A 9,144-nucleotide genomic window follows, 5' to 3' on the forward strand; every position below is an offset into this window, starting at 1 on the left:
GGGAATGTATTTATTTAATTGCCACATATGTAAAATACCTTCTACTGTTGGGTTTGTGAAGTTTTTTCTTAAATTTTGCCTATTAATGTTTTTTCGTACATAATTTGAGCATCAACCAACGAGCGCAAACTTTTAAAACTAACTGAAATATTACTAAAAATAATTTGAGCGATAAATATAAATTAAGGAAAATAATTTAAGTTCCTTAAAAAGTGATATCGATCCGATATAATTTACTCAGTAAAGAATGAATGCCACATCTTCGATGAATTGAGGTGCATGCTTCTAGCCAAATAGGAATATCACAAAAGTACTTGAAAATGATACAAAATTCTACAAAGAAATATACTACCTTCAGACATTAACAAATTGAAATATTATTTATATTCTTCTTAATATTTACAAATGATACAACTTCATATTTTTGTCCTATTCCACATTACATTACATGTTTAGGGTACCTAGCATATGCTACGTCAGTCATGTCGGCCAAAAGCAGTTGATACATGGAAAGTGGTGGATGATATAATATTACAAATTCTTGGTTTTGCTTTCTTCCCAACTTCGACAAGTGATCGGCGCAATCGTCACCTTGTCTCAAAGTATGAGCTAGACAAATTTGAAGTTCAGACATGATGCGCCTACATTCTTCTATCACATCATGATCAGGGATTTTCGACATCATTTCTCACACTTGACAAGATTAGGGCTCCATTTGAGTCGGTTTCAATGATAACCTTCTTCAAGTCGTAATTTTTAGCTAGAGTGAGACTACCATATATAGCCCATAATTCTGGAGTACGGCTTGATGTTGCTTTCATACTAAGCCTGCCGTAGAATCCGCGTATCCACCTTCCTCTGTCGTCTCGTGCAATACCAATAAATCCCGCTAATTCTAAATTGGATATGAACTGAATATGAAACTGCCATCCGTGTTAATCTTGATAAATCCCGAAGGAGGGAAAGACCAACTGATCATATAGACGGGTGCATTGCTCTGTTTGATTATAGACTGAACATGACAACCCTGAGCGTGTGTTCAATACCTGAGAAATGAATAGCTTGCCAATTAGTACAAGGCACATACAGTGCCATGATTTACGCACTGTTTTTGATTACTAAATTGTATTGTAAAAACAAAGTGAATGAGGACTATAAATAATAGTAGTAAGGTCCTATTATGCTAAGTACGCCCTGTCCGTGCCAAATCCTTAATGGATCGGGATTATAACATTTAGGAAAGCAGAGAAGTCCAAACCTTTTAGGATTAGGATTCTAACATTTAGTAAATAGAAAATAGAAGGAAATAGGAAACCAAATTCCATAATGTTTAGGATTTAGATTTAGGAAGTGTGCCAAAATGCTAGTTTTTCTACGCTAATTTTTTTTAATAAAAAAAAAACCTATTTAGATTTTGGTTAGGGGATTCATTTTTAATGCTTTAGTTAAAACAAATACATATAGTCCTAAAATAGTGTCATTAGAGAAAGTTTTCTATAGGGCGGGTTAAATTGATAAATTGATAAATTTGAACTTTTGAACTTCAATCCTAGTGCAATATTTAATTTTTTTTTTATAAATTAAGCTCACTTTATTTTTCTACATATATAAAAATGGACTATTACTTTAGAAAAGCTTTTAATTTTTGTTTAAATTTAAACAAAACGCCATATATATTAATTTTTTTGGAAAATATATTTTGATTAAGGGAAATTAGACCAAGATGTCTTCTGAAATCAAACACAATTCGTAAGAGAGTTGAAACTTCTCACTTTTTGTCAATTCTTAATGGGAAAAATAGAATTGATCGACCTAAGTCTTTTTCCTATAACTACAATGCAAAAATAGTAAGGGGAAGGAGCATAAACAACAGGGAAAATAAGTGCGACCACCTTTCAATGTCGATGAAATAATTTACCAATTATGTGGGCCAATTCGTAAAGAAATTACCAAATTTATGGAATTCTCTCTCTTTTAATAGAAGAAAATGTTTATTAGAAATAGAAAATAGTTTTAAGAGTTATGATTGAAGACGTTACATTAAAAATGTGGTCTTATGGTCCAGATTGTCCCATTGGCGGCACCAAAATAACCACTTAATTGACAAAACAATGACAAACTTACTCCCACCGTTCTCATTTAATAGCCCTATTTACTAAAGTTAGTCATTTCAAAATACTTATTATTTTAGAAACAAGAAGAATTAATAATTTTTCTACATTTATCCTTATTCTAATAAATATGCAAAGAGATTAAGGTGATGAAAGCAACAGTAGTATTAAATTGAGATAAAAGACTAAATACGAATAATCTAGTCTAATTATCTTTTTAATAAATATTTTCTTAAAGAACGCGCAAAAGACAATTCGACAGCCAAGTGGCAAAATTGATCTCAGAAATTTACATTTATTTTGTCAGGTCCTTTCGATCTCACAAATGATCATACTTTGATGAGTCAATTAATAACTGTGAACTGAACATTCTTTGCCTAGCGTCAAGAATAATAAATGAACAACACTAAGAGTTCGTTTGGTAGAGTGTGTTAATAATGTGTATTAACTTTGTGTATTAGTAATACTTTATTTGGTATACTTTTTTAACCTATGTATAACTAATACAAGTATTAGTTATATACCCTATTTGGTATTATCTTATGTATAGCTAATGCATAGAAAACCATGGCATTAGCAATATAAATGCTATTAATGCATGCATTAGCATGGTTAAAGACAAAATTATCCTTAAAGTCCCTTAAAGTTAAAGAATATGGAGGGCATTTTTGTGAACAATTAATTTTCTTAAAAATTATGCAATGCATTTTAATTTTTAATACACCACACCAAACAATACATAAGAAATAATCTCTGTATAACTAATGCTTGCATTACTAACCCCTGCATTACTAATACATCTTATTTAGCATTATTCTTATACGCCCTACCAAACGACCCCTAAATGATTACACTAGGAAAAAAAGTTGTTAAGGAATCAAAGCTAATAATTACCGAATTAGCAGGAGCGGCTCAAGCACATACGGGGCTAAAGCCAAAGTTTAATATAAGACCTAAATTTTTAAAAGAAAGTTGTAAGATATGTTTTTATTTGAAATCTATTCTTCTAACTTTTTGAAATATAAAGTTATTAATATTTTTTTTTATAATCGATTCTCTCTAATAATTCTTGCTCGATTGATAATATAGCCATCTATTTAATCTTTTTTGAGATATTATTGATCTTAGATAAGATTTTACAAAGCAATAGAAGTATATAACTATTGGAAGCTTAAAAGTATTTGAACTAGTGATATCTTGGAGAAAGAATGTGAGTAATGAGACCTTGGAGAAAGAAAGTGAGTAAGAATATAAAAAAGAAAGACAAAAAATATGTAGGATTTTTCTGAAATATGAAGAGATTGGAAAAAAAAGAAGAAAGAGACTGACTTGGACAAATTAAGGAAGAGAGAACAAATTTTTTAATGCAGTAAAAAGTGGAAAACAGAAGGTTGGAAAAACTATTCCTCTACCCATTTTTAAGTAAGTCAAATTATTACTTTATTTATATATCTAACTAAATTTCTTTTCTATTAAATAAAAAGTTTTATTTTTGTATTAAAAATACTAATATTATTTTTTAAATACCTATAAACCTATTATTTTAAGAAATAGAGCCTCCAAATTTGGGGCCCAAGGCATAAGCCTTACTACTCATAAGGTTGGACTTTGGAGGCGGCCCTGCGAATTAGAAAGCTTACATACAAAAACTTTAGGCGGAATATATGACAACCCATTAAACTTGCTTGTATATTTCATTTAGACACTCAAATTAAGGTATGTTCTTATTAAACACTTGAACCATGATAAAGTATTCCTAGTAGACACTAGATTTTCTCTTTTTGAGGAGATTTTGAGAAAATGGCTCTTGATTTTCTTCTTTTAATGGAGCATGCAATGTTTTTTATTTAACCGAGTGGGTCTAGCTTGTTTTTAATTAATTGGGTTCTTTAGGATCTCTTTAATTTGTTATAACAAAAAATTTATATATATAATACGCATAATTAAAGAGATGGCATATTTTAAGTAGTTAACTTAGCCACGTAGAAGCTTTTCAAAGGTTTGTTCCCACTAAACACTTGAACACATGATAAAGTATTCCTAGTAGTCACTAGATTTTTTTTTATTTTTTTTATAGGAGATTTTGGGAAAATGACTCTTGGTTTTCTTGTTTTAGTGGAGCATGTGTTTTATTTAACGGAGCGGGTCTTATTTTTAATTAATTGGGTTCTTTAGGATCTCCTTTTAGTTTGTTTTAACAAAAGTTTATATATATGATATGCATAATTAAAGGATGTGACATATTTTAAGTGGTTAATTTATCCATATAATGGGCGTTTGAGAAAATGCATAGAAGCTTTTCAAAGGTTTGAGCCCCGGAAGTATTTAACAGGAAAACTTTATCATGTGTTCAGGTACTCAATTAAAATATACCTTATTTTAAGTGTCTAAATGGAATATACGGACAAATTTAAGGGGCTGTGATGTATTCTGACAAAAAATTGTTGTCATTTCTATAGTCCCACTATTTGAATTAACTTATTTTAAGTAACAATGGAGCAGAACAACAATAGCAAACTGACTGGATTACCCACCAAATATGGTAAGAATGTTTCAAAGGAGTCATAATGTCATAATCAGAGAGGGGCAGAACGGTCATTTGAAGAAGGTGAAGAGTATTTAAGGGGCACTTTGAAGCTCTCAAATAAGACCAGAAAGTTAAACGTGCCTGCTATGGAAAGATTAACATTTGATAGCAACAACCAATGAGCGCAAACTTTTAAACTAACTTAAATATTACTAAAAGTAATTTGAGCTATAAATATAAATTAAGGAAAAAAATTTAACTTCCTAAAAAGTGATATCGATCCTATTTAATTTACTCAGTAAAGAATGAATGCCACATCTTCAATTAGGGGTGTTCAAAACCGAATCGAAACCGAAAACCGAATCGAAACCGAAGCTTAATGGCTTATTGGTATCGGGTTAACGGTTTAACGGACGGGGAACGGATTGAATTTTTTTATTAACGGCTTATCGGTTTGGGGGCGGATTATTCAATTTTCTTAACAGATAATCCGTTAACCCGTTAAGGATATATATATATATATATATATATATATATATATATATATATATATTAAATATCAAAAACCCTTCCACTTCTTCCAGTACTCCACCTCTAAGTTCTAACGCCTAATTCCTAAATAATCAGAACCCTTACGTACTATGCATCAGAAGATCCTAGGCTTGGCTTAGCTTAGCTTATTCTCCCATCCTACAACAAGATTGTTTAAGCTGCTGTCTATGGTTCACCTCTGCTTTTGTTTTTCTAAAACTAATGCATGTTGTCTATGTTTAATAGAAGAACAATAGTGTTGTGCTACAACTTTTTTCACTCTACAACACATGACACACTACATCATTCTTATGTAGGCGTTAACAAATATGTATGTCTAGACTCAATGTGTAATTTTCTATTCTGAATTTGTATGCTAGGCGGTCAACAAACAATTAATGAACGCAATATAGATTGAATTAGGCCGATAAACCGCCCAATAACTGCCCGATAAGAGCTAAACCGTTACCAATCCGCCCGATATCTTATCGGATGGCTAGCGGATTAATACATTTAAAAGCCAATAACCGTTAAGCCAAACCGTTAAGAGTAATTAACCGCCCAATCCGCCCGATAAGCAGCCCTATCTTCAATGAATTGACGTGCAAGCTTATAGCCAAATAGAAATATCACAAAAGTACTTGAAAATGATACAAAATTCTACAAAGAAATATACTACCTTCAGACATTAACAAAATGAAATATTATTTATATTCTTCTTAATATTTACAAATGATACAACTTCATATTTTTGTCCTACTCCACATTACGTTACATTACATGTTTAGGGTACCTAGCATATGCTAGGTTAGTCATGTCGGCCAAAAGCAATTGATGCATGGAAAATGGTGGATGATGTAATATTACCAAGTCTTGATTTTGCTTTCTTCTCAACTTCGACAAGTGATCGGCGCAATTGTTACCTTGTCTCAAAGTATGAACTAGACAAATTTGAAGTTCGGACATGAGGCGCCTACATTCTTCTATTACATCATGATCGGAATGACTTTCGACATCATTTCTCACACTTAGCAATATTAGGGCATAATTTGAGTCGGTTTCAATGATAACCTTCTTCAGGTTGTAATTTTTAGCTAGGGTTAGACCACCATGTATAACCCATAATTTCGGAGTAAGGCTAGATGTTGCTTTCCTACTAAGCCTGCCCTAGAATCCGCCTATCCATCTTCCTTTGTCATCTGTCACACATCTTTTCTACCCCCAAAAGATATGTGTGTTATGGATTGTGGGTTAAAGAATTTTTCCAATCAAAGTGACAAATTTGAGTAGGGATTATTTTATTTACAGAGTCGCCACTTAAAATTGATTTTTGGGTGTTCCAAGTCACCTTTTATTTGAATCCCTGGTCAAAGGAAGGTTTGACTCAATTATTATTTGTCTGCGAAAACAAAGTCCGGGTAAGGAATTCTGTTGACCAGAGAGAAGGTGTAAGGCATTCCTCGAGTCTCGTGGTTCTAGCACGGGCGCTTTATTAACTACAACTTGGTATGAATTAATTTTGGATAACATGTGTTTTATTGGTTCTCATGTTTTAACTATGTCCGCTTTTATTGCTTGATTGGATTTATAAAAATTTATTGAAATAAGTCACGCATACATGTACTCATTTTGTTTGGTGTGTCAAAAATCATGTCATGCATATGTGTACACAATTAATAACACTTTTATTATTATCAAGATTGTTTGCTCAAAATTGCGCGGATGCGTACTTTGATTTATTTTGAAAATCGTAATCATGTCACGCGAACATATACATAATCATGATGATTTGTTATTAATCGCGCCTAAAGCAAGCTACGATATTCATGAATTATTCTTCCTAAAAGTTTGGGATTATTGTAAGCCTCGAGAGTTATGGATATCAAGTTGTGGAGAATCATTAGCCCTATAAATTATTAATAAACTACTATGAATTATTTACAACTTAACAAGTTCTTACCATTCTATTCCAGGGATTTGTTGAAACTAATTATAGATGAAACAAAAGAAGTTAAAACAAGAAGATATCTACAAGAAAAAGTAGACAAATACACTATCAGAAAGATTAATTAAGAATACCATCTCAAAAATATTCGTATTAAACAGTATGTATTAAAAATGGACCTCTCATAACTTTACATATCCCTTCAATTTATTCCAAGCCCCAAAAGCCTAGTAAGCTAACAATAATGGCACAATAACACCAATGAGAGCATCATATTTCATGGTTTCACGCTGTAAGATTTTCTTTTATTTTCAAGATCCAACGATTCAAACAAACACTCAATACTCATCCAAGATTTTTCAACGATACCAAGTAAAATGATGAACCAAACATAAGATACTCAAAAATAATTAAGCTGAATGCAGATGAAATACACAAAGCAAAAGGGAAAAAACTAAACAGAGAAACAAATCAAGCATTTAATTAAAGAGATACCAATTAAAGCAAACTTAATACCATTAAAAAGTAGCCTCAAACCAAACTTTATTTAACAAGAAATTCCAAGCAGTACAGAAATGATGACTGTTCAGCTAGCAAAGACCAAAAACGGCAAAAAATCCGAAGCCAAAACGCGAACAGGTTTTCTAACCGGAACCGGAGCTTCGCTCAAAACATCGACCAAACATTGACTGTTTTAAGGTGATTTTGAGGCTATTTTAATGGAGATTCCAGGGTTGTTTTGGGTCGTCTTCATGAGTGTTGGGGGGCTGGATTTTAAGGTTATTTTTAGGGACGAAAATGTCCGGTTTTCATGGAGATTTGAAGGTCGTTTTACTGTTGCATTTTGGGGGCATTTCAGCTGCGTTTTGCTGATTTTTTGTGGTTATTTTGATGGAGGTTTTATGGCTAAAAAAATGGGTTTTCGCGTGAGAGGTCACTAACAGTGAACCTCTACATAGTGCTATAGAGGACCTTTTGGACTGATTTTCGGAATTGTTTTGCTGCCATTTTTGCACTCCTTTTCACGGTGGATCTAAGTTGTTTTCTCCTCCCTTTTTTTTTGGAGTTTGGTTGAGATTATATGGAGGAGGAAGAAGATTTCTGGCTGCTAGGTTTTTTTGGGTTTAGAGATGGGTCAAGCTATTTGGGCTCAGGTTTGGCCCAATTTGGGCCATGACTTGGACATTTGAACAAAGCAAGACTTTAGGAGAACTAGTCCAAATTAAATCTTCTTTTTTGTGATTTTTAATTTTATCAAATAAAACCTACAAAAAGGTGAAATACAAGCTAAAATACTAAGATTAAACTTAAAAACTATTTAAATACTAAAATTGATAAAAAATCTAAATATGGTAAAAAATTAGGTGCTCACAGCATGCCCCTATTTGCTTGGAAACATAAAGAGTTTTCAAACAAAGACAAGGTGAGCCGTATGACTAATGTTTTGAACATACCATTTATTCAAAAAGGAAAAAACAAAGAAAAGAGAAGAGAGTGCAACCGAGTCCTAGTTTTGGACAGCCTACATATCTCGGGTTATAAGGAAATCAAGTCGCGTGTAGTTCAAGGAAAGTGATGGAATGATGAGTAGGAGAGTCGAGTGAGGTTACGTCGAGGCTTCGGTCCGTGGTCCTACTATTACATCAAAATCGAAAGAAACTAAACAAGCCTATCAACTCTGAGTTACAAGATTTCTATCTATAAGTCTTTTGAATCTTGATCATGAGTCTTGACTGGTTGTTCATGCAAACTCTGATCTGAACCTTGATGCTTGCTAGCTGTAGGTGCTAGTTCATTCTTCTACGGCTTCTTCTGAGCAAAACTGGAAATGTTAAGCTCGTAACTTTAGTCATGTCTTGAGCAATCCATATCCTTTCCATCTGCTTCTGCATTTGGATTCAGTTCTTTTCTTTTTCTTTTCTTTATTCTGGATTGAGACTTCTTCTTTTGTTCATATCGAACCCTATGCCTCGAGGTAAAACCTGCTCAGACATCAAAACAAACAAACAAACAAAATTTTTCTGCCCCAG

Source organism: Nicotiana tomentosiformis, chromosome 12, assembly GCF_000390325.3.
Source record: "Nicotiana tomentosiformis chromosome 12, ASM39032v3, whole genome shotgun sequence".
NCBI classification, from domain to species: Eukaryota; Viridiplantae; Streptophyta; class Magnoliopsida; order Solanales; family Solanaceae; genus Nicotiana; species Nicotiana tomentosiformis.